Raw genomic sequence first — 23,308 nt, 5'->3', positions numbered from 1 at the left:
ATGGTTGGCTGAAGGGTCCAGTTTGTCCCAAAGCTGGTGTCAGCCTGTTGATTAGTGGGGATGGATTCTGAGGTGGCTGGTTGAAGGGTCTGAGGTGTCCCAAAGCTGGTGCTGGACAGTTGGTGGGTTGGCTGGGTACTGACATGGCAGGCTGCTGGGCTGTGTTGGTCCTAGGGCTAATGTCTGCTGACTGGTCAGCAGGGCTGGGGCCCAGGGGATCCTGGAGCTGGTGCCTGCTCACTGTTGGGTGAGGCCAGGTCCTGGGGCTAGTGCTAGCCAACTGTTGGGCAGAGATGTGTCCTAAGGTCTCTGGCTGCTGTGCCCAGGGGACCCAGAGCTAGTGTCAGTCACTAGTGAGGTGAGGTCCAGGGTGTTCCAGCGCTAGTGCCATCTCATTGGTGGGTAGAGCCAGGTCCTGGGGGTCTGCGTTCTTAATCACACAGCCATACGTAGAAAATATCACTTCCTCTGAATAGCTATTATTTTCTCAAAGAAGAAATAATTTATTCTTTTCCTGCATCATTAAAAAACTCTGATTTAAACAAGTAGTGCTGGGATTCAAGTGTACCTGACCCTTGCCACTTCACCACCCAGAGTAGGAGCAGGGGAGGTAGAAGAAACTGGACAGATTTTGTGAAATCCTGGATTAAGACCATTTGTGTATGCCTCTTGAGAAGCTGATAATGTGCCACACTTTTGCAGCTGTGTAGGGTTCTGGTTGGGGTGTTTGGGTGGTCAGAATTGAGAGAGTCAGCGTATTCCATTAATCTCTAAGTAATGGGGATTTATAGTAAGTGAGCCATGGGATACTCAAGCACTTGTGCTCAGGAATAGCAAGAACTTAGTAAAGTTGGGTGGTCTCACAGAAACAGAAACCAAAGGCAAGAAGGAATTTGGGGCAGTTAAGGAATTTGGGAATTGACCCTCTAGCACCTCACCCTCACCATTTGAGCATACTTCAGCCACTCATCACCTGTCTAATCCATTCTCCTCTTGCTAAGAGATCCCTTCCACTCTCCATATCTTCTCTCTGTCCTAGAACTACTCCTACTCATGGTGAATGCTTTCCCATGACTTTGTGTTCCCATGACTTCTTATTGCCCTCACTACACATTTATATCATAAGAAGCCAGGTTTTGGAGAGAAGGAACCAGAAGACCAGTTTTGGGAAGGAAGACCATGAATCTTGCTTCAGACATGTTGAGTTAGAGGTGCTCATAGGCCATCCAATTTAAATTTGGCCAACTGGGCCAATGTGAACCTTTCCTCCAATCTCCATCCAGGTCTGGAACATAGAGGACAAGTCTGGGCTAGAGATGTGGACTTGAGAGTCACTCCTAGGTAGAAACTGTTCTAAACTAACTTAAACTCAGGGTACTCTCTTAGTTCCTTCATTTTGTGCTTCTTCAGGGTTTTCATACACAGCTCATGAGGTCGCAGGTAGAGTGGCTAGAGTATGCACAGTCTTTTCAAACAGACAGAGCCAAGTAAACTCCTACTGAGCAACTTACTAGCCATATGAACAAGGAAAAGTCACTTAATGGTTTCAGCCTCTGTTTCCTCATCTTTAAAATGAAGCAATTATCTGAGGGTTAAAAAAAATAATTATACCAGAGGAGAATAAGGAGACATGACAACTAAGTGTAATGTGATATCCTGGATAAGATCTCACAAAAAAAAAAAAAAAAGGGGGGGCATTAGTGGGAAAACTGGTGAAATTCAAATAAAATTAGAAGTTTAGTTAATAATAATGTACCTATGTTAATTTCTTAGTGTTGACAAATATACCTAGTATGTAAGATGCTAGCACTAGGGAAAGTTGGGCAAAAGGCATATAGGAACTCTCTGTACTACCTTTGTAACTTTTCTTTAAATCTAAACTTATTTCAAAATAAAATTTTATTAAAATATAATCAAATAAACAACTATTTATATATAATTTTATATAAATATAAAATTTATATAAAATTTAAGTGTGTATACTTTACATATATATGTATATTAAATTTTATAGCTCTGTTTGTTGAGATAATTAGAAGCAGTGACACCCCAGTAGCAATGAGCACGCCTGAGCCCAGATCTTGGTTTCTGAATACTATTCCCCAATAAAAAGAACCAAGGTTCCTTGAAGAAATGGGATTTCAGGGCTGAGGCAAGGAAAATACAAGATAGGCCTGGAGCACCTTTTAGTGCCAAAAGTAAGAAAGTGCTCAAAAGACAAAATGATGGGGAAGTGTCAAAGGGACACAGGAACCAACTGAAAGAGCTCCCAAAACCAAATTTGGAATAATTTGGGCAAGAAAATAGATAACACAGTATTAGATTATAACCTAAGGCATAACATAAATATTCATGAACCCATATGTATATAAATAAATGATTGAACAAATAAATAAATGAAGAGAAAATTTTTCCTTATAGAATTCCAAATCATGTATGTTGATATTTTGACCCCTCCAGAAAGTGAAGCCTAATTCCCCCACCTTGAGTGTAGGTTCCTCTTAGTGACTTGTTTCCAAAAACAGAGTATGAAAAGGGAAACATAGTAACTGTTCAGTTGAGAGATCTGGCAGACACCACCCTAACCAAGTGAGAAAGGTTAACTCACCACCAGTAAGTCATGTTAACATCATGTGCCCCCAATATGATGCAATGAGAAGGTTGCTTTACTTCTGTGGTTTTCTTTCCAAAAATCTGTAGCTTTAGTCTAATCATGAGAAAATCAAAACTGAGGAGTATTCCACAAAATATTACTTGACCAGTATCCTCAAAATTGTCAAAGTCATGAAAAACAAGGAAAGACTGAGAAACTGTCACAGACAAGAGAAGAAAAGGAGATGTGATGATAAAACATAATGTGGCATTCTGGATTGGATCCTTGAGCAGAAAAAGGACACTTGTAGAAAAATGGTGAAATATGAATAAAGTCTGGAGTTTAGTTAATAGTGATATACCAATGTTAATCTCTAGTTTTGCTAAATGTACCATAATTATGGAAGATGTTAATATTAGGGGAGACCAAACAAAGGTATATGGGAACTCCCTGTACTATCTTTGTAACTTTTCTGCAAATCTAAAATTATTCCAAATTTTAAAATTTTATTGAAAAGAAATCATGTGGTCTATTGGATTCACAATGTGAATTATTTAAAACTTTCAAGAAATTTAAAATTTCCATATTATATAATTTATTCCAAAAAAGATGGCAAGATATAAATTCAATTTATTAGGCATATATGGTCCTGATAAAGGTAACACACACATTCAAACAGGATAATAATAATGACCAATGAAACGTGTTGAATATTTAGTATGTTCCAGGCCCTGTTCTAAGTAATTTATGTGAATTAACTCAATTCATCCTTATAACAATCCTGTGAAGGAGTTAATTTGATTATTATCATTTTATAGTTAAGAAAATTGAGATATAAGCTTAAGTAAGATTACTGAAGTAAGATGTGGTAGATTACAGACCCTAGGACACATCAGTAGACTACAGCCAGTCTTAAAATGGAATTTAACATTATATATAAGCATAGTGTCAGAAAACACACTTTTTCTCAATGTAACACACTCCTAGTTGTCCACATTTTCTACTTAAGTGTCATAGTTTGTGTTCCTCCAAAAGCCAAGGCTGAGGTCAAGATTTGGGTACAAGTAGTTTATTTGGGAGATGATCCCAGAAAGCACAGTATGAAAGTGGGGAATGAACAGGGATGACAGGAAAGCTAACAAAATTGTTTTAATAAGTTGGTTAACCACTGTGGGTAAATGGGGCTCAATCTGCTGGGGACCCTCTGAGAGAATGTGCAGAATATGTCTCAGAATTGTAACATGGGTATTTTCCCTCATTTCCAGTTTCTTATTAGTTAAGGGTTGCTCTAAGAGCATTAAATCTCAGGCAGCACATGGACTGAGTGTGTGGCAGTGGCCAGAGAATGCCCCCAGGCAGAGATGTAAGAAGTGATTGTTGTGTACAGTAAATGGTCTGCAGGTGCCCTCAGTTTGAACCAAGGAAACATGGGCTGAACACTGATAGTCACAGTAACAAAAGAATGATTTTGTTTGGTGTGGTAATATGTTGAGCTAAAAATGCTGTTACGGACTGAATTGTGTTCCCCCCAGATTCAGAAGCTGAAGCCCTAACCCCCATTGTGACTGTATTTAGAGATAGGACCTTTGACAAGTTAGTTGGGGTGGGGTCATAAGGGTGGAACCCTAAACCAATAGAATTTATAAAAAGAGGAAGAGACACCAGACACCTCTTTCTCTTTCCTTGCACACACAGAGATAAGGCCATGTGAGGACACAAGGAGAAGACAGTCTTCTGCAAGCCAGAAGAGGGCCTTTACCATAAACAGAATCTGCTGGAACCTTGATCTGAGACTTCTAGCTTCTGGAAATGTGAGGAAATAGATTTCTGTTATGTAAGCTACCAGTCTGTGGTGTTTTGTCACTGCAGCCCAAGCAGACTAATACGTTTACTTTTTCAGACATCCTTGTAGCTAGGAGTGAACAGTAAGTCTTGGTTATGGCTAATGATATACAAAGAAGCCTTTGGGTGGAAACTCTGAGAAAGTTTTTTTAAAAAGGTCAGACTCAAATGGCATGCTTCTTCAAGCTCCCTCCATTTTCCTAGTGGAACAGCAGTCCTTTCTTATGATCACAAAGGGAAAGGCATATGGATAATTCTCTCTGTGACAAAGGAAGCAGCAGGGAAAGATGGAAGTAGCCTGGGTGTCTGATGGTGTTGTTGGACTCCCATACTAGCACTGCAATGTGCTATATACCAATGGGTGGCACAGAGCTCGACTGCCTAGCTCAGATTTCTTACTGTGTGCTAAATAAATGTATATTTGTTTGAGCTACTGATACTTGGGTCCTGTGTTATTCACAAATTTCCATATGATATCATATTCCCAGATGATAAATCCAAGGAGAAAAGATGGAAAAACAAGAAGTTATAAAGTTGTGAAGCCACAGCATAAACTGAAGCATTCTTCTCCTTCAGAGAAAGAACGTGGAAGGTGAGTTAAGTTTTTTAAAACATTATTTGTTTTAAATAAAATATTAAGTAAAATGTTTTAAAATGTTAAACAATGATGAAAATAAATGGAAAAAAATATAAGCAAAATCTACATGATTTTTTAAGATAAAACTTAACACTTTAAAGAAATCTCTTTCTTTGATGCATATACAAAAGCCCAGGACCAGATGGCTTCACATTCTATCAAACATTTAGAGAAGAGCTAACACCTATCCTTCTCAAACTCTTCCAAAATATAGTAGAGGGAGGAACACTTCCAAACTCATTCTACGAGGCCACCACCACCCTGATACCAAAACCAGACAAAGATGTCACAAAGAAAGAAAACTACAGGCCAATATCACTGATGAACATAGATGCAAAAATCCTCAACAAAATACTAGCAAACAGAATCCAAAAGCACAATAAAAGGATCATACATGATGATCAAGGGGGTTTATCCCAGGAATGCAAGATTTCTTCAATATATGCAAATGAATCAATGTGATAAACCATATTAACATATTGAAGGATAAAAGCCATATGATGATCTGAATAGATGCAGAAAAAACTTTTGACAAAATTCAACACCCATTTATGATAAAAACCCTCCAGAAAGTAGGCATAGAGGGAACTTACCTCAACATAATAAAGGCCATATATGACAAACCCACAGCCAACATTATTCTCAATGTTGAAAAACTAAAACCATTTCCACTAAGATCAGGAACAAGACAAGGTTTTCCACTCTTACCACTATTATTCAACATAGTTTTGGAAGTTTTAGCCACAGCAATCAGAGAAGAAAAAGAAATAAAAGGAATCCAAATCGGAAATGAGGAAGTAAAGCTGTCACTGTTTACAGATGACATGATACTACACATAGAGAATCCTAAAGATGCCACCAGAAAACTACTAGAGCTAATCAATGAATTTGGTAAAGTTGCAGGATACAAAATTAATGCACGGAAATCTCTTGCATTCCTATACACTAATGATGAAAAATCTGAAAGAGAAATTAAGGAAACACTCCCATTTACCACTGGAACAAAAAGAAGAAAATGCCTAGGAATAAACCTACCTAAGAAGACAAAAGACATGTATGCAGAAAACTATAAGACACTGATGAAAGAAATTAAAAATGTTACAAACAGATGGAGAGACATACCACATTCTTGGATTGGAAGAATCAATATTGTGAAAATGACTATACTACCAAAGCAATCTATAGATTCAATGGAATCCCTATCAAACTACCAATGGTATTTTTCACAGAAGTAGAACAAAAAATTTCACAATTTGTATGGAAACACAAAAGACCCCAAATAGCCAAAGCAATCTTGAGAAAGAAAGATGGAGCTGGAGGAATCAGGCTCCTGGACTTCAGACTATACTACAAAGCTACAGTAATCAAGACAGTATGGTACTGGCACAAAGACAGAAATATTGATCAATGGAACAGGATAGAAAGCCCAGAGATAAACCCATGCACATATGGTCGGTCACCTTATCTTTCATAAATGAGGCAAGAGTATAAAATGGAGAAAAGACAGCCTCTTCAATCAGTGGTGCTGGGAAAACTGGACAGCTACATGTAAAAGAGTGAAATTAGAACACTTCCACCAGACACACAAATAAACTCAAAATGGATTAAAGACCTAAATGTAAGGCCAGACAATATAAAACTGTTAGCGGAAAACACAGGCAGAACACTCTATGACATAAATCACAGCAAGATCCTTTTTGACCCACCTCCTAGAGAAATGGAAATAAAAACAAAAATAAACAAATGGGACCTAATGAAACTTAAAAGCCTTTGCACAGCAAACGAAACCATAAAAAAAGATGAAAAGACAACCCTCAGAATGGGAGAAAATATTTGCAAATGAAGCAACTGACAAAGGATTAATCTCCAAAATGTACAAGCAGCTCATACAGCTCAATATCAAAAAAACAAACAACCCAATCCAAGAATGGGCAGAAGACCTAAATACATATTTCTCCAAAGAGGATATACAGATTGCCAACAAACACATGAAAAGATGCTCAACATCACTAATCATTAGAGAACTGCAAATCAAAACCCAATGAGGTACCACCTCACACCAGTCAGAATGGCCCTTATCAAAAAATCAACAAACAATCATTGCTGGAGAGGGTGTGGAGAAAAGGGAGTGCTCTTGCACTGTTGGTGGGAATGTAAATTGATACAGCCACTAAGGAGAACAGTATGGAGGTTGCTTAAAAAACTAAAAATAGAATTACTATATGATCCAGCTATCCCACTACTGGGCATATACCCTGAGAAACACAAAAAGAGTCATGTACCACAGTGTTCACTGCAGCACTATTTACAATAGCCAGGACATGGATGCAACCTAAGTGTCCACTGACAGATGAATGGATAAAGAAGATGTGGCACATATGTACAATGGAATATTACTCAGCCATAAAAAGAAACAAAATTGAGTTATTGGTAGTGAGGTGGATGGACCTAGAGTATGTCATACAGAGTGAAGTAAGTCAGAAAGAGAAAAACAAATACTGTATGCTAACACATATATATGGAATCTGAAAAAAAAAAAAGGTTCTGATGAACCTAGGGGCAGGACAGGAATAAACACATAGACGTAGAGTATGGACTTGAGGACACGGGGAGGGGGAAGGGTAAGCTGGGACGAAGTGAGAAAGTAATATTGACACATATACACTACCAAATGTAAAATAGATAGCTAGTGGGAAGCAGCTGCATAGCACAGGGAAATCAGCTTCGTGCTTTGTGACCACCTAGAGGGGTGGGATAAGGAGGGTGGGAGGGAGACACAAGAGGGAGGGGATATGGGGATATATGTATGCATAGAGCTGATTCACTTTGTTAAACAGCAGAAACTAACACAACATTGTAAAGCAATTATATTCCAATAAAGATGTTAAAAAAATTATATTAGTTTCACGTGTGTTTTCTATATGGAAGGTAAACTATGGTTAATTTTGGTCAGTTTCAGCTCTTAGCACAGTACTATTCCCCATCCCCATCCACATGGCAGGCAGCTGTGCATATGTTCCTGGAGCAGATTGCACACATCCAGGTTGGGTAAAAAGGACCCTGTTCTCCAAATACTGGAAAGTTGTATTCTAATTGGTGATGGCTGCTTCTGATCACAGAGGTGCAAAGAGGAGGTGCCATTGTTGTTGCACCTCCACCCATTGTTGCAAGCCACTTCCCCTACAGCTGAAGTGAACTTACAGGGGATTTAAAGTGCCAGTGCCCTTTTCTCCCTCCCTTTCATTTTTCTCTTTTTTCCCACGTTGGCAGCCAGACATTAAAAGACTGTGACATTCAAAACCAACTACATATATGGGGAAAATTAGAAAGTGCTCAGGCTCAAAAAAGAACTGAGAAGACCTTAAGTTTAAACCTCCAGCTGATCCTTGGTACTGAGACAACCCATAACAATAAAATAATAATAATAATAACAAAAAACCTCAGGTAAGGGGGAGAATCTGATTTCCAGAGATAACATTATTAGATTCAAATGTCCAGTTTTCAGCAAAAAAAATCACAAGACACACAAAGAAACAGGAAAATATTGCCCATTCAAAGGAAAAAACTAAATCAATAGAAACTGTCCCTGAGAAAGACCTGATTGCAGATCTGCTAGACAAAGTCTAACATATCATCTTAACAATGCTCAAAAACTAAGGAAGATGTGGAGAAAGTCAAGAAAATGATATAGGAAATCTAAAAAGAAACTAAAAATATTCTGGAGCTAAAAAGTGTAACTGAGGGACTTCCCTGGTGGCGCAGTGGTTAAGAATCCTCCTGCCAATGCAGGGGACACAGGTTTGATCCCTGGTCTAGTAAGATCCCACATGCCACGGAGCAACTAAGCCCATGTGCAACAATTACTGAGCCTGCGCTCTAGAGCCCATGACGCAACTACTGAAGCCCACATGCTTGGAGCCCATGCTCTGCAACAAGAGAAGCCACCGCAATGAGGCCTGCACACACTGCAACAAACAGTAGTCCCTGCTCGCCACAACTAGAGAAAGCCCATACGCAGCAACGAAGACCCAGCACCACCAAAAAAAAAGTATAACTGAAAAGAAAAATTCAGTAGAGGTATTCAAAGGCAGAATTGAGCTGCCAGAAGAAAGAATAGGGAAACCTGAAGAAGATAGGACAATAGGAATTATTGAGTCTGAATAGCATAAAGAAAAAAGATGGAAGAAAAGTAAACAGAGCTAAGGGACCTGTGGCACACCATCAAGTGGACCAACATATATACTGTGGGAATCCCAGAAGGAGAAGACAGAAAGGGGCAGAGAGAATATTTAAAGAAAAGATGGCTGAAAATTTACCAAATTTGATGAAAGACATGAAAATAAACATCCAAGAAGCTCAACAAACTCCAAGATGAACTCAAGGAGACCCATTTATAATAAAATGTTCGAAAACCAAAGATAAAGAATCTTGAAAGCAGCAAGAGAAAAGTGATTTGTCACATACAAGAGATCCTCAATAAGACAATCAGATTTCTTATCAGAAACTCCGGAAGCCAGAAAGCAGTGCAGCTGATACATTCAAAGTGTTAAAAGAAAAAAACTTTCAACTGATAATCCTGTATCTCACAAAACTATCCTTCAAGACTGAGGGAGAAATTAAGACATTCTCAGATAAACAAAAGCTGAAAAAGTTTATTACCACTAAACCTGCCCTGCAAGAAATGCTCAAGGGTGAAATGAAAGGACACTAGACAGTAACTCAAAACAATATGAAGGACTAATGAGAACACACTGTATAGCATGGGGAACTCTACTCAATGCTCTGTGACCTAAATGGGAAGGAAATCCAAGGAAGAGGGGAAATATGTATATGTGTGGCTGATTCACTTTGCTGTACAGCAGAAACTAACACAACATTGTAAAGCAACTATACTCCAATTAAAAAAAAAAAATAAACAGAGATCTCAACAAAGGTAAATGTACAGAAGTAATTATGAAAGCTAGAATTATTTTAAAAACAGTCTCTATCTCCACTTTTTTTCTACATGATTTAAGAGACTAATGTATTTTTTAAAAAATTATTAGTCTAGGGGAATTCCCTGGTGGTTCAGTGGTTAAGACTCTGCACTTTTGCTGCTGAGGGCCCAGGTTTGATCCCTGGTCGGGGAACTAGGATCCCACAGGCCACACGGTGTGGCCAAAAAAAAAAAAAAAAAAAAAAAAAAAAAAAAAAAATATATATATATATATATATATACACACACACACAAAACAATAGGATTATTGTAATTTTGGTTAGTAACTCCACATATTGCTTTCCACAAAATTTAAGAAACTGATGCATTTAAAAGAATTATTATTTTATGTTTTGGGGCATAGAGTGTTTAAAAGATTCAATTTTGTGAATTGACAACTGAAACCAGGGGGACAGAGCCATAAAGGAGCAGAGTTTTTGTATGTTATTGAAATTAATCTGGTATAAGTTCAACTTAGAATGTTGCAACTATTTAATGTTAAATGTAATATCCATGGTAACCAGAAAGAAGATACCAATAGAATATACACAAAAGAAAATGAGAACGGAATTTAAAATTTTTACTACTAAAAAATCAACTAAACAGGACTGCAGGAAATTAGGGGGGAAAAAAACTATAACTCATAAAAACAAATAGCAAAATGGCAGAGGCAAGTCCCTTATTACCAGTAATTACTTTAAATGTAAATGGATTAAACTTTCCAGTTAAAAGACAAAGATTGGCAGACTGCATAAAAATACATGATCCAAAATATATGTTGCCTGCAAAAGACTCACTTTAGATCCCAAAACACAAATTGATTGAAAGTACAAGGATGGAAAGAGATATTCCATGCAAATAGTAATGAAAAGAGAGCAGGATTCGCTATATTAATATCAGATAAATAGACTTTAAACCGAAAAAGATTACAAGAGAGAAGGGAGATATCATATATTAATAAAAGGCACACTACAGTTCATAATAATTATGGACATTTAGGCACCTAATAACATACCAGCAAAATATATGAAGCAAAAACAGAATTGAAGGGAAAAATAGACAGCTCTACTATAATAGTTGGAGACTTGAATACCCCACTCTCAATAATGAATAGAACAATCAGACAGAAGATAAATTAGAAAACAGAGGACTTAAACAACACAATGAACCAATTACATCTAAGACATATACAGAACACTCTACCCAACAACTAGCATGCACATTCTTCTCAAGTGCACAAGGGCCATTTTACAAGACAGACTACACTTTAGACCTCGAATTAAGTCTCAATAGATTTAGAAAGATAAATGTCATACAAAGTTATCTTCTGTGACCACAAGAGGACAACGTTAGAAATCAATGAGAAGTAAAATTGGGAAATTTATAAATTGTGGAAATTAAACAACATACTCTTAAACAACCAATGAGTCAAAGAAGAAGTAACAAGGGAAATTAAACAACAGAGATAAATGAAAACAAAAACACAGCGTATCACAACTTGTGGGATGAAGTAAAAGCAGTATTAAGAGGAAAATGTATAGCTATAAAATGCTTACATTTAAAAAAAATCTGAAATCAACAACCTAAATTTACAACTTAAGGAACTAGAAAAAGGAACAAACTGAAACCAAAGCTAGCAGAAGAAAGGAAATAATACAGACTAGGGCAGAAATCAATGAAAAAGAGAACAGAAAAACAACAGAGAAAACTCAACGAAACCCAAAAGTTAGTTCTTTGAAAAGATCAACAAAATTGATACAACTTTAGCTAGATGAACTAAGAAAAAAAGACTCAAAATTACTAAAAACAGAAATGAAAGTGGGGACATTGCTACTGATTCTACAAAAATAGAAAGGATTATGAGAGTATTATGAACAACTATATGCCAACAAATTGAATAACCTAGATGAAATGGAAAAATTCCTAGAAACATAAAACCTACCAACATTAAATCATGAAGAAATAGAAAATCTGAATAGACCATAAAGGAGATAGAATCAGTAGTCAAAAATCTCTCAACAAAGAAAAGCTCTGGATCTGATGGCTTCATTGTTGAACTCCACCAAACATTTGAAGAACTAATATTAATCCTTCCCAAGCTTTTCCAAAAATGAAAAGGATAGGGAATTTTTCCTAGCTCATTCTATGAGGTCAGCATTACCCTGACACCAAAGCCAGACAAACACACTATAAGAAAACTACAGATCCAATATTCCTTATGAACAATGACATAAAAATCCTCAACAAAATACTAGCAAACCAAATTCAGAAGCATATTAAAAGGTTATATGCCATGACTAAGTGCTATTTATTCCTGGAATCCAAGGATGGTTCAACATACAAAAATTGATTAATGTAATGTAACACATTAACAGAATGAAAGGGGAGAAAAACCCACATGATCATTTCAGTTGATACAGAAAAGGCATGTGACAAAACTCAACAGCTTTTCATTACAAAAACACTCAACAAATTAGGAATAGGAGGAAACCATCTCAACATAATAAGAACCATACCTGAAAAACTCACAGCAAACATCATACTCAAAGTTTCAAAATGGATTAAAGACCTAAATGTAAGACTGGAAACCATAAAACTCCTAGAAGAAAACATAGACACAACACTCTTTGACATAAATCATAGCAATATCTTTTTGGACCTGTCTCTTAAGGCAGAAAAAGAAACAAAAGCAAAAATAAACAAATGCCTAATTAAGAGTTTTTGCAGAGCAAAGGAAACCATCAACAAAACAAAAAAACAACCTACTGAATGGGAGAAAGTATTTGCAAATGATATGACCAATAAGGGGTTCATATCCAAAATATATAAACAGCTCAGACAACTCAACATCAAAAAAACAAACAACCCAATTAAAAAATGAGCAGAAGACCTGAATAGATGTCTTTCCAAAGAGGACATAGAGATGGCTAACAGGCACATGAAAAGGTGCTCAGCATTGCTAATCATCAGAGAAATGCAAATCAAAACCACAACGAGGAACTTCCCTGGTGGTCCAGTGGGTAAGAATAATCCACACTCCCAACACAGGGGGCCCAGGTTCGACCCCTGGTTGGGGAACTAGATCCCACATGCATGCCACAACTACAAGTTCGCATGTTGCAACTAAGAAGGCTGCACACCACAAGTAAGAGCCCGTGTGCTGCAACTAAGAAGCCTGCATGCCGCAACTAAAGATCCCACATGCCACAACTAAACATGCTGCAACTAAGACCCAGCACAGCCTAAATATTAAAAAAAAAAAACCCACAATGAGGTATTACCAATATCACCTCACACCTGTTAGAATGGCTAACAGCAAAAAGACCATAAATAATAAGAGTTGGCAAGGATGTGGAGAAAAGGGAATCCTTGTACAATGTTGGTGGAAATATAAATTGGTGCAGCCACTGTGGAAAACAGTTATGGAGGTTCCTCAAAAAAACTCAAAATAGGGCTTCCCTGCTGGCGCAGTGGTTGAGAGTCTGCCTGCCGATGCAGGGGACAAAGGTTCGTGCCCCGGTCTGGGAAGATTCCACATGGCACGGAGCGGCTGGGCCCATGAGCCATGGCCGCTGAGCCTGCACGTCTGGAGCCTGTGCTCCACAATGGGAAAGGCCACAAGAGTGAGGGGCCCGCGTACCAAAAAAAACAACAAAAAAACTAGAAATAACTCACAGACATAGAAAACAAATTTATGGTTACCAAAGGGGAAAAAGGGTTGGGGAGGGATAAATTAGGAGTTTGGGATTAGCAGGTACAAACTACTATATATAAAATAGATAAACAACAAGGTTCTATGGTATAGCACAGGGAACTACATTCAATATACTGTAATAAACCATAATGGAAAATAATATATATGAATAACTGAATCACTTTGTTGTACACCAGAAGTTAACACAACATTGTAAATCAACTATACTTGAATAACATTTTTTAAACTAATTAATTAAAAAGGAAACTAAAAATAGAACTACCATATGATCCAGCAATTCCACTCCAGGGTATACATCTGAAGAAAACGAAAACACTAATTCGAAGATACATGCACCCCAATGTTCATAGCAGCATTATTTGCAATAGCCAAGATATAGAAGCAAAATAAGTGTCCATTAACAGATGAATAGATAAAGACTTGGAGAGAATTATGCTAAGTGAAATAAGTCAGACACAGAAAGACAAAATACTGTATATTACTTACATGTAGAATCTAAAATGTAAAGCCAACTAGTGAATATAACAAAAAAGAAACAGACTCACAGATACAGAGAACAAAACTGGTTACCAGTGGTGAGAGGGAAGAGAGGAGGGACAGGATAGGGTAGGGGATTAAGAGGTACAAACTATTATGTATCAAATAAATAAGTTACAATATATATTATATAGCACAAGGAATACAGCCAATATTTTATAATAACTATAAATGGAGTATAACCTTCAAAAATTGTGAATCACTGTGCTGTGCACCTGAAACTTATATAATATTGTAAGCCAATATACCTCAATTAAAAAAAATGTGAAAGCCTTTCCTCTAAGATCAGGTATAAGGCAAGGATGTCAACCTTCCTCACTTTTGTTCAACTTAGTACTGGTAGTTCTAACTAGAGCAATTAGACAAGAAAGAGAAATAAAAGGCATCTAATATGGAAAAGAAGAAGTAAAATTATCATCATTTACAGATATGATCTTTGATAGAGAAAACCCTAGTCTACAAAAAATTGTGACACTAAAATGTTAATTCAGCAAAGTAACAGAATATAAAGTCAACATACAAAAATCAGTTATATTTGTATCACTAATAATCACCAATAATAAACAATCTGAAAAGGAAATTACAAAAACAATTCCATTTACAATAACATCAAAAAGTATAAAATACTTAGGAATGAACTTATCTAAGGAGTTGAAACACTTGTACAATGAAAATTACAAATCATTGCTGAGAGAAATTAAAGAAGACATTAAAAAATGGAAATATCCCATGCTCATTTATTGGAAGACTTAGTATTGTCAGTACTACCCCACAGATGTCAAGACTACCCAAAGTGATCTACAGATTCCTAACAAATGTAATGCATTTCTTATCAAAATCCTGATATTTTTTCCAGGAATAGAAAAAAAACCCAAAACCCATCCTAAAACCAGGGACTCTGAATAACCAAAACAATCTTGAAAAGGAAGAACAAAGCTGAAAGACTCACTTCCTGATTTCAAAACATACTACAAAGCTCTAAATAGTGTGGTACTGGAATAAAAACAGATATATAGACCAATAGAATAGAGAGAGCCCAGAAATAAATCTTCACATGGTGAAATTATTTTTGACAAGGGTGCCACAACCATGCAACAGAGAAAGGACAGTCTTCAACAAGTGGTGCTGGGAAAACTGGATATTCACATGCAAAAGAAAATGAAGTTAAACTCTATCCAATACCATATACAATGAATCAAAGACTTAAATGTAGGACCTAAAACCATAAAACTCAGGAAAAAACACAGAATAAAAGCTACACAACACTGAATTTGGCAATAATTTCCTGGATATGACATGAAAGACACAGGCAACAAAAGAAAAAAATAGGCAAACTGGACTTCGTGAAAATTTAAACATTCTCTGCACTGAAAGACACCATCCAGAGTAAAAAGGCAACCCACAGAATGGGAGAAAATATTTGCCAATCATATATGTGATAAGGGATTAATATCTAGACTATATAGAGAATCCCTAAAACTCAAAAAGCAATTTGATTAAAAAATGGGCAAACACTTGAATAGATATTTCTCCAAAGATACACAAATGACAGATAAGCAAATGAAAAGATGCTAAGCATCAATAATCATTAGGGAAATGTAAATCAAAACCACAAAGTCAATTAATGTAAATTATTGCAGTATTGTAAGATAGAAAATTCATATAATCATTAATGAAAGCACTCTATAAAATTTAACATACATGCAGGATAAAAAGAAGGAAAAAGTATTGTACACTTACAATTTTGTTAAAGGGTAGATATCATGTTAAATGTATTTTCCACAATAAACATTTTAAAAAGAAAAAAAAAACAACACAATGAGATACCACCTCACACCCATTAGGATGGCTACTATCAAAAAAACAAAACAACAGATGTTGCTGAGGATGTGGAGAATCTGGAACTGTTGCATGCTGTTGGTGAGAATGTAAAATGGTAGGGTTGCTGTGAAAAACAATATGGTGGTTCCTCAAAAAATCAAAGACAGATTTACCATATGATCCAGCAATTCCACTTCTGAGGATATACACTCAAAAGAATTGAAATCAGGGTCTCCAAGAGATATATGTACACCCATGTTCAGAACTTTATTTACAATAGCTAAAACATGGAAGCAACCCAAGTGTCTGTTGATGGCTGAATGGATAAGCAAAATGTGAGATATATATATACGCAATGGAATGTTCTTTAGCCTTTAAGGAAAGAAATTTTAACATATACTACAACATGGATAAACCTTGAGGACATTATGCTAAGTGAAATAGCCAGTTATAAAAAGACAAATACTGTGTGATTCCACTTAAATGAGGTACTTAAATCATAGACACAAAAAGTAGAATTGTGGGGGCTTCCCTGGTGGCGCAGTGGTTGAGAGTCCGCCTGCTGATGGGTTCGTGCCCCGGTCCGGGAAGATCCCATGTGCCGCGGAGTGGCTGGGCCCGTGAGCCATGGCCACTGAGCCTGCACGTCCGGAGCCTCTGCTCCGCAGTGGGAGAGGCCACAACAGTGAGAGAGGGCTGCGTACCGCAAAAAAAAAAAAAAAAAAAAAAAGTAGAATTGTGATTGCCAGGGGTTGGTGGCAGGGTGGGGGAGATGAGAGGATTGTGGGAGTTATGAGCATAGGGTTTTAGTTTAACAAGATGAAGAGTTATGAAGATGGATGGTGACATTAAATATTGACCTGTACACTTAAAAATGGTTAATATAGAAAATTTATATGTATTTCACACAATAAAAATTTTTTTTTAAACCCATCAAGAGGTATTGAAACCTCAAATACTAACCTCTGGAAAAAGAACAGTAGAGATCCATAACCAAATTTTTGAAAATTTCCTTGCAATAGCCTGTCTTCAACAAGTCTATACAATTTCTTCACCTTCTTTTCTCTAGGCAAAGTTATAAGATCCCCAAACCCCAGGGTATGTATTTTCCAGGTTTCTTCCTCTTTCTAACCTACTTTTGTAATATATAATAAATATATAAAAATATATTTATATAGGTAAATATATATATTTACCTATATAAATGCTGGTAGTTTTTAAATACACAAACCCAGTCATGGAAATATACCTCATGAAGTGCAAAAGAGATGCAAAAGGATGTTCACTGTGGCATAATTTATAGTAATGAAAAAGCTACATAAAGAAATATTTCATAAATTATGATTTGTCAACTCAGTGGAATGTTATGCACAAAGCCTGAAGGACAGCAGGAAACAGCTATTACAAGGAACCATCATTATGGGTGATAATTTAAAAATCCTTGAATGCCATAACAAACTGTTTTTAACAATGGAATCTATAGAAAAAGGAACCCTCTAGAGTTGAAACAAGGTAAAAAGACTGCAGCAGAAAGTACCTTTTCATTTCTTTAGCTGTCTGAAGGAAATTATGAAGAGGAGAAAAGGAAATGCCCTTATTGACCTTCCCTCCAGCCTTTCCTGCTGCTAATTCCTTGACACTCAACACTAGCCAACACTTTAAAAGGGAGCCTATACAGAAGTGGATTCAGCACTCAGTTTCCTCTAAGAGGAGGTGGGAAGGTTACGTATGAAAAGATCTCAAGCTGAAGCCAAGAAAAGATCCACCTGGTAAAAAAAAAAACAAACAAACCCTCACGTCTCTTAAAAAAAAAAATGACCTGAAAAATTATTCCCAATCCAAAAGTTAAAAACTGATAAGACAGAAAAGATGGGACTTCCCAACCAGATATTCAGGTAGGTATATGAGAATCTTGTTACTGACTATCTAAAGCAAAGATAGCAACAATGTATTGAGGAATTTATAACACATCTAAAAGTATGACAGAGTATGAACAATGTGAGGAATAAGGTTCTAACGCCATACATGAAGCAGTAAAATACTATTGAAGGTAAACTATAATAAGTCAAATATGTATATTGTAATCCCTAGGGGAATCATGTAAAAAACTTTTTAAATGAGGTATAGCTAACAAGCCAATAGACAAATAAAATGGAATCATAATAAAAACAATCCAAAAGACAGAAAAATAGATAAAGGGTTTCCTGGTGGCGCAGCGGTTGAGTGTCCACCTGCCGATGCAGGGGACATGGGTTCGTGCCCCAGTCCGGGAAGATCCCACATGCCGCAGAGCGGCTGGACCCGTGAGCCATGGCCGCTAAGCCTGCGCGTCCGGAGCCTGTGCTCCGCAACGGGAGAGGCCACAACAGTGAGAGGCCCGCGTACCGCAAAAAAAAAAAAAAAAAAAGAAGAAATGGGACTAATAAAAAACAAGAAAGATGGATTCAAGAACTGTGAAGTATCTGAAATTTTACCCTACTTGCAAGCTAACAGGTTGGCCTGTCACAGTTTCATGGATGCTGGCAGAAGACATGAGGCATTTGAGTTACAGAAGGGCAGCTTATTATTCCTATCAATGGAAATACCCAGAGTATCAGTTTTTGTTTTTTCTACTGGTTCCCCAAATCTCAATTAGCACAGAGCAATGCAACTAGGGCCACATGACACTGACATATAGTGCTTTGTCAGGTTCAGAAAAACCGTGAACTTGGAGAACTAAATTTTTTATGTGGGCAGTAAGCATGCCTGCTCCTTGCTCTAGAAAGATACTATCTTCCAAGGCTGTTTGCTAAATAAACATCCTTGAAAAAAGACAGTCAGAAACAAAGGGCAGTCAGTACCTTGCTTGCAAGACACACAGAAATGCAAAAGACTTATGAAGCTCTGTCTCCCACTAGATGGCAGATTTATTTTTAAGTTTTTTGTTCTTTTTTGATTTTTAAATTTTTTATTTTATTTTTTTGGCCGTGCCATGAGGCATGCAGGATCTTAGTTCCCCGACCAGGGACTGATTCCATGTCCCCTGCATTGGGAGTGTGGAGTCTTAACCACTGGACCGCCAGCGAAGTCCCTAGAACACACATACTTTATAAGTGCATGTGGAATAGTCACCAAGACAGATCATGTGGGCTATCAAACAAACTTAACAAACTTAAAATAACTAAAATCATATAAAGTGTATTATCTGTACACACAGAAATACACTAGAAATCAATAACAGAAAAATAACTGGAAAATCCCCAAATATTTGGAAATTGAACAACACACTTCTAAGTAACTCATGTATCAAAGAGGAATTTAAAAAGGAAACTGAAAAGATTTTGAGCTTAATAAAAATGCAATATATCAAAATTTCTGAGACATGATGAAATGCTTATATTAAAAATGTAACCGGGCTTCCCTGGTGGCTCAGTGGTTGAGAGTCCGCCTGCCAATGCAGGGGACATGCCCGAGTCTGGGAAGATCCCACATGCTGCAGAGCAGCTGGGCCTGTAAGCCATGGCCGCTGAGCCCGCGTGTCTGGAGCCTGTGCTCCGCAACGGGAGAGGCCACAACAGTGAGAGGCCCGCGTACCGCAAAAAAAAAAAAAAAAAAAAAAGTAACCAATATTTTTATATCAATAATCTAAACTTCCACCTTAAAAAACTAGAAAATATCAAATTAAACCCAAAAGCAAGCAGACAAAAGAAAATAAAAAGCAGAAATTGATGAAATTGAAAATAGTAAAACGTTACAGATTAATGAAATGAAAACCTGTTTCTTTAAGAAGTTCAATAAAAATGATAAATTTCTGACCAAGGAAAAAACTTTGACACAAATTACCAATATTAGGAATTAAAGAAAAGGTATCTCTATTGATCATACCAATATTAGGAATTAAAGAAAAGGTATCTCTACTGATCATACAGGCATTAAAATAAAATAAGAAACATTAGGAACAACTTTATGCCAGTTTGATAGTTCACATAAAATGGACAAATTCCTTTATAAAGTTTCCTCTCAAAACTCACTCAATAAATGTAGATAACCTGAATAGTCCTAGATCTATTAAAGTAATTGAATTAGTAGTAAAAAACCTTCTATCACAAAAACAAGCTGTAGAGATAGGTGAACTTAGGGGACAATGAGTTATTGGTTTTGAATACAGAGGCGTCCTAGGAGTCCTGGGGGATAAGGCGAAGTCCTGAGAGATAGATAGACTGTAGAAAGCATTGAAAGTCAGGCTAAGGACTTCAACTTCCATTACACAGATGATGTCTTTCTTTTTCATGGTGTGCCCCAGACCACCCTCCGCATTTATGCCAGTGAATCTTTTTTTCTTTTTTTTTTTATTGGAGTATAGTTGATTTACAATGCTGTTAGTTTCTGCTGTACAGCAAAGTATGTCAGTTATACATATATCAGTACATATATCCACTCTTTTTTAGATTCTATTCCCATATAGGTCATTACAGAGCATTGAATAGAGTTCCCTATGCTATACAGTAGGTTCTTATTAGTTATCTATTTTATACATAGTAGTGTGTATATGTCAATCCCAATCTCCGAATTTATCCCTCCCTCCCCTTTCCCCCTTGGAAACCGTAAGTTTGTTTTCGACATCTGTGACTCAGTTTGTTTTGTAAATAGGTTCATTTGTAGAATTTTTTTAGATGCCACATATAAGCAGTATCATATGTTATAGGATATCACTGTCATATTGTCATTGTCATATTGTCTTTGTCTGACTTACTTCACTCAATATGACAATCTCTAGGTCCATCCATGTCACTGCAAATGGCATTATTTTGTTCTTTTTTATTATGCCAGTTAATCTTTAGTATTTATATAGTGCCTTGTACTATTTTCTCTGTTGATTATATGTGTAAGAGTGCCCTAAGCAAGTCTGTAAATTCCTTAGGATAGGTCACATGATAAAGATTTCCAAGGGGGCAAAGTTACAGAAAACGTCCAACTCAGGTGGCTTCATAGGCAAAAATATACCAAACATTTAAGGACGTAATGATATGAATCCCATACAAACTCTTCCAGAAAATAAAAGATGAGGAAACACTTCCCAACTTTTTGAAACTATTACCCTGATACTAAAACCAGATAAAAACACCACAAAAAACTACAGATCAACATCCCTCATAAGCACAGACACAAAAAACCTTAAACAAATAAGCAAACTGAATTTAACAATATATAAAATAGATAATACACCATGACTAAGTGGTGTTTATCTCGGAAATGCAAGGTTAGTTCAACATTGAAAACCAGTTAATGCAGGAACTTCCCTGGTGGTCCAGCGGTTAAAAATCTGCCTTCCAGTGCAGGGGACTCAGGTTCAATCCCTGGTCGGGGAACTAAGATCCCACATGCAGCGGGGCAACTAAGCCCACACGCTGCAACTACTGAGCCTGCGCATCACAACTAGAGAGAAGCTTGTGCACCGCAACAAAGAGCCTGAGCACTTCAACGAAAGATCCCGCGTGCCACAAATAAGACCTGACACAGCCGAAAATAAATAAATAAGTATTTTTTAAAAAAGAGAAAACCAGTTAATGCAATTTGCCTTATCAGACAATAACAGAAAAACCATGTGATCATCCCAATAGGTGCAGAAAAAAGTGGTGACAAAATTCAACACATATTCATGATAAAAAACGCTAAGCAAATTAGATTTGGAGGGAACTTAACCAACTAAAGGGACATGTACCAAAAACCTACAACTGTATCGTACTTGATAGTATGTTTTTTCATTAATGGTATACTTTCTTGCTAAGATCAGGAACAAGACAAAGATGTCTACTCCTACCACTCATACTAGAATGGCCCTAGCCATTGAAAAAAGGCAAGAAAAAGAAATAAAAGGCTTAGTCTGGAAAGGAAGGAATAAAACTTTTTCTTTGAATTTTTATTTCTTGCATTTTTATTTGCAGGCAAAATGATCATGTATGTAGAAAATCCCAAGCAATCCACAAAAAAGAGACTAGTATTAATAATTGAGTTTAGAAGGGTCACAGGATACAAGGTCAACTTATAAAACTCAGCTGTACTTTATAATAGCATCAAAAAACATGAAATATTTAGGAAAGGATAAATCTAACAAAATGTGTGCAAGAATTTTATGCTGAAAACTGCAGAACACTGATGAGAGAAATAAAAGAAAACCTAAGTAAGTGGAGAGATATCACGTTCATCAATGGAAGATGACAGTAAGATGTCAATTCTCCCCAAAACTATTTACATCATCAAGTAATCTCAACCAAAATCCCAGCAGATTTTTTTGTAGAAATCGACACGCTGATTCTGAAATCTATATGGAAAAGCTAAGGCCCTGGAACAAACTACTTTAAAAGAACAAAGCTGGCTGATTCCCACCACCTGATTTCAAAGCTTATTATAAAGCTGTAATAGTGAAGTCAATGTGGTATTGGTTAAAATACAGACCTACAGAGCAATGGAACAAAAGAGCCCCGAAAAAGTGACCCACACATACGGTCAACTGATTTTCAACAAAGGTGCTAAAGTAAATCAATGGAAAATGACAGTCTTTTGAACAAATGGTCCTGGAATATTGGTCATCCATCTGCCAAAAAAATGAACTCAATCTATACCTCACACTGTATTATAAAATTAACACAAAATGCATCATAGATCTAAAGGTGCACCTAAGATCTCTAGAAAAAAGCACCAGAAAAATCTTTGTCACCGTTGGTTTGGCAGAGAATCCTTATGACACAAAAAGCATAAACCATAAAAAAATTTTTTTGATAAAGGAAAACCTTGAAAATTGAAAAAATGAAAAATTTGTGTTAAGACATTGCAGAGAAATGAAAAGATAGCCACAGACTGGGAAGAAATATTTGTAAAACCCCTCTGTAATAAGGAATTTTTTGTGCAGAATATATAAAGAACTCTCCAACACTAAAAGAGGAAAACAGCCCAAGTTTTAAAACAGCAAAAGGTTTGAAGAGACACTTCATCATAGATACAGAAGGCAAATAAGCACATGAAAAGACAGTCGGCCCTCCTCTGCATCTGAGGGTTCCACATCTGCAGAACAAAAATTTTCAGAAAAATAAAATTACATAAGTTCCAAAGTGCAAAACTTGAATTTGCCCCCACACCAGAAACTATTTGCATAGCATTTACATTGTATTTACAACTATTTACATTGTATTAGGTATTATAAGTAATCTA

The sequence above is a fragment of the Grampus griseus genome (assembly GCF_964374135.1).
Source record: "Grampus griseus genome assembly, chromosome: 1".
NCBI classification, from domain to species: domain Eukaryota; kingdom Metazoa; phylum Chordata; class Mammalia; order Artiodactyla; family Delphinidae; genus Grampus; species Grampus griseus.
Note: the sequence above shows the minus strand (reverse complement) of the source record.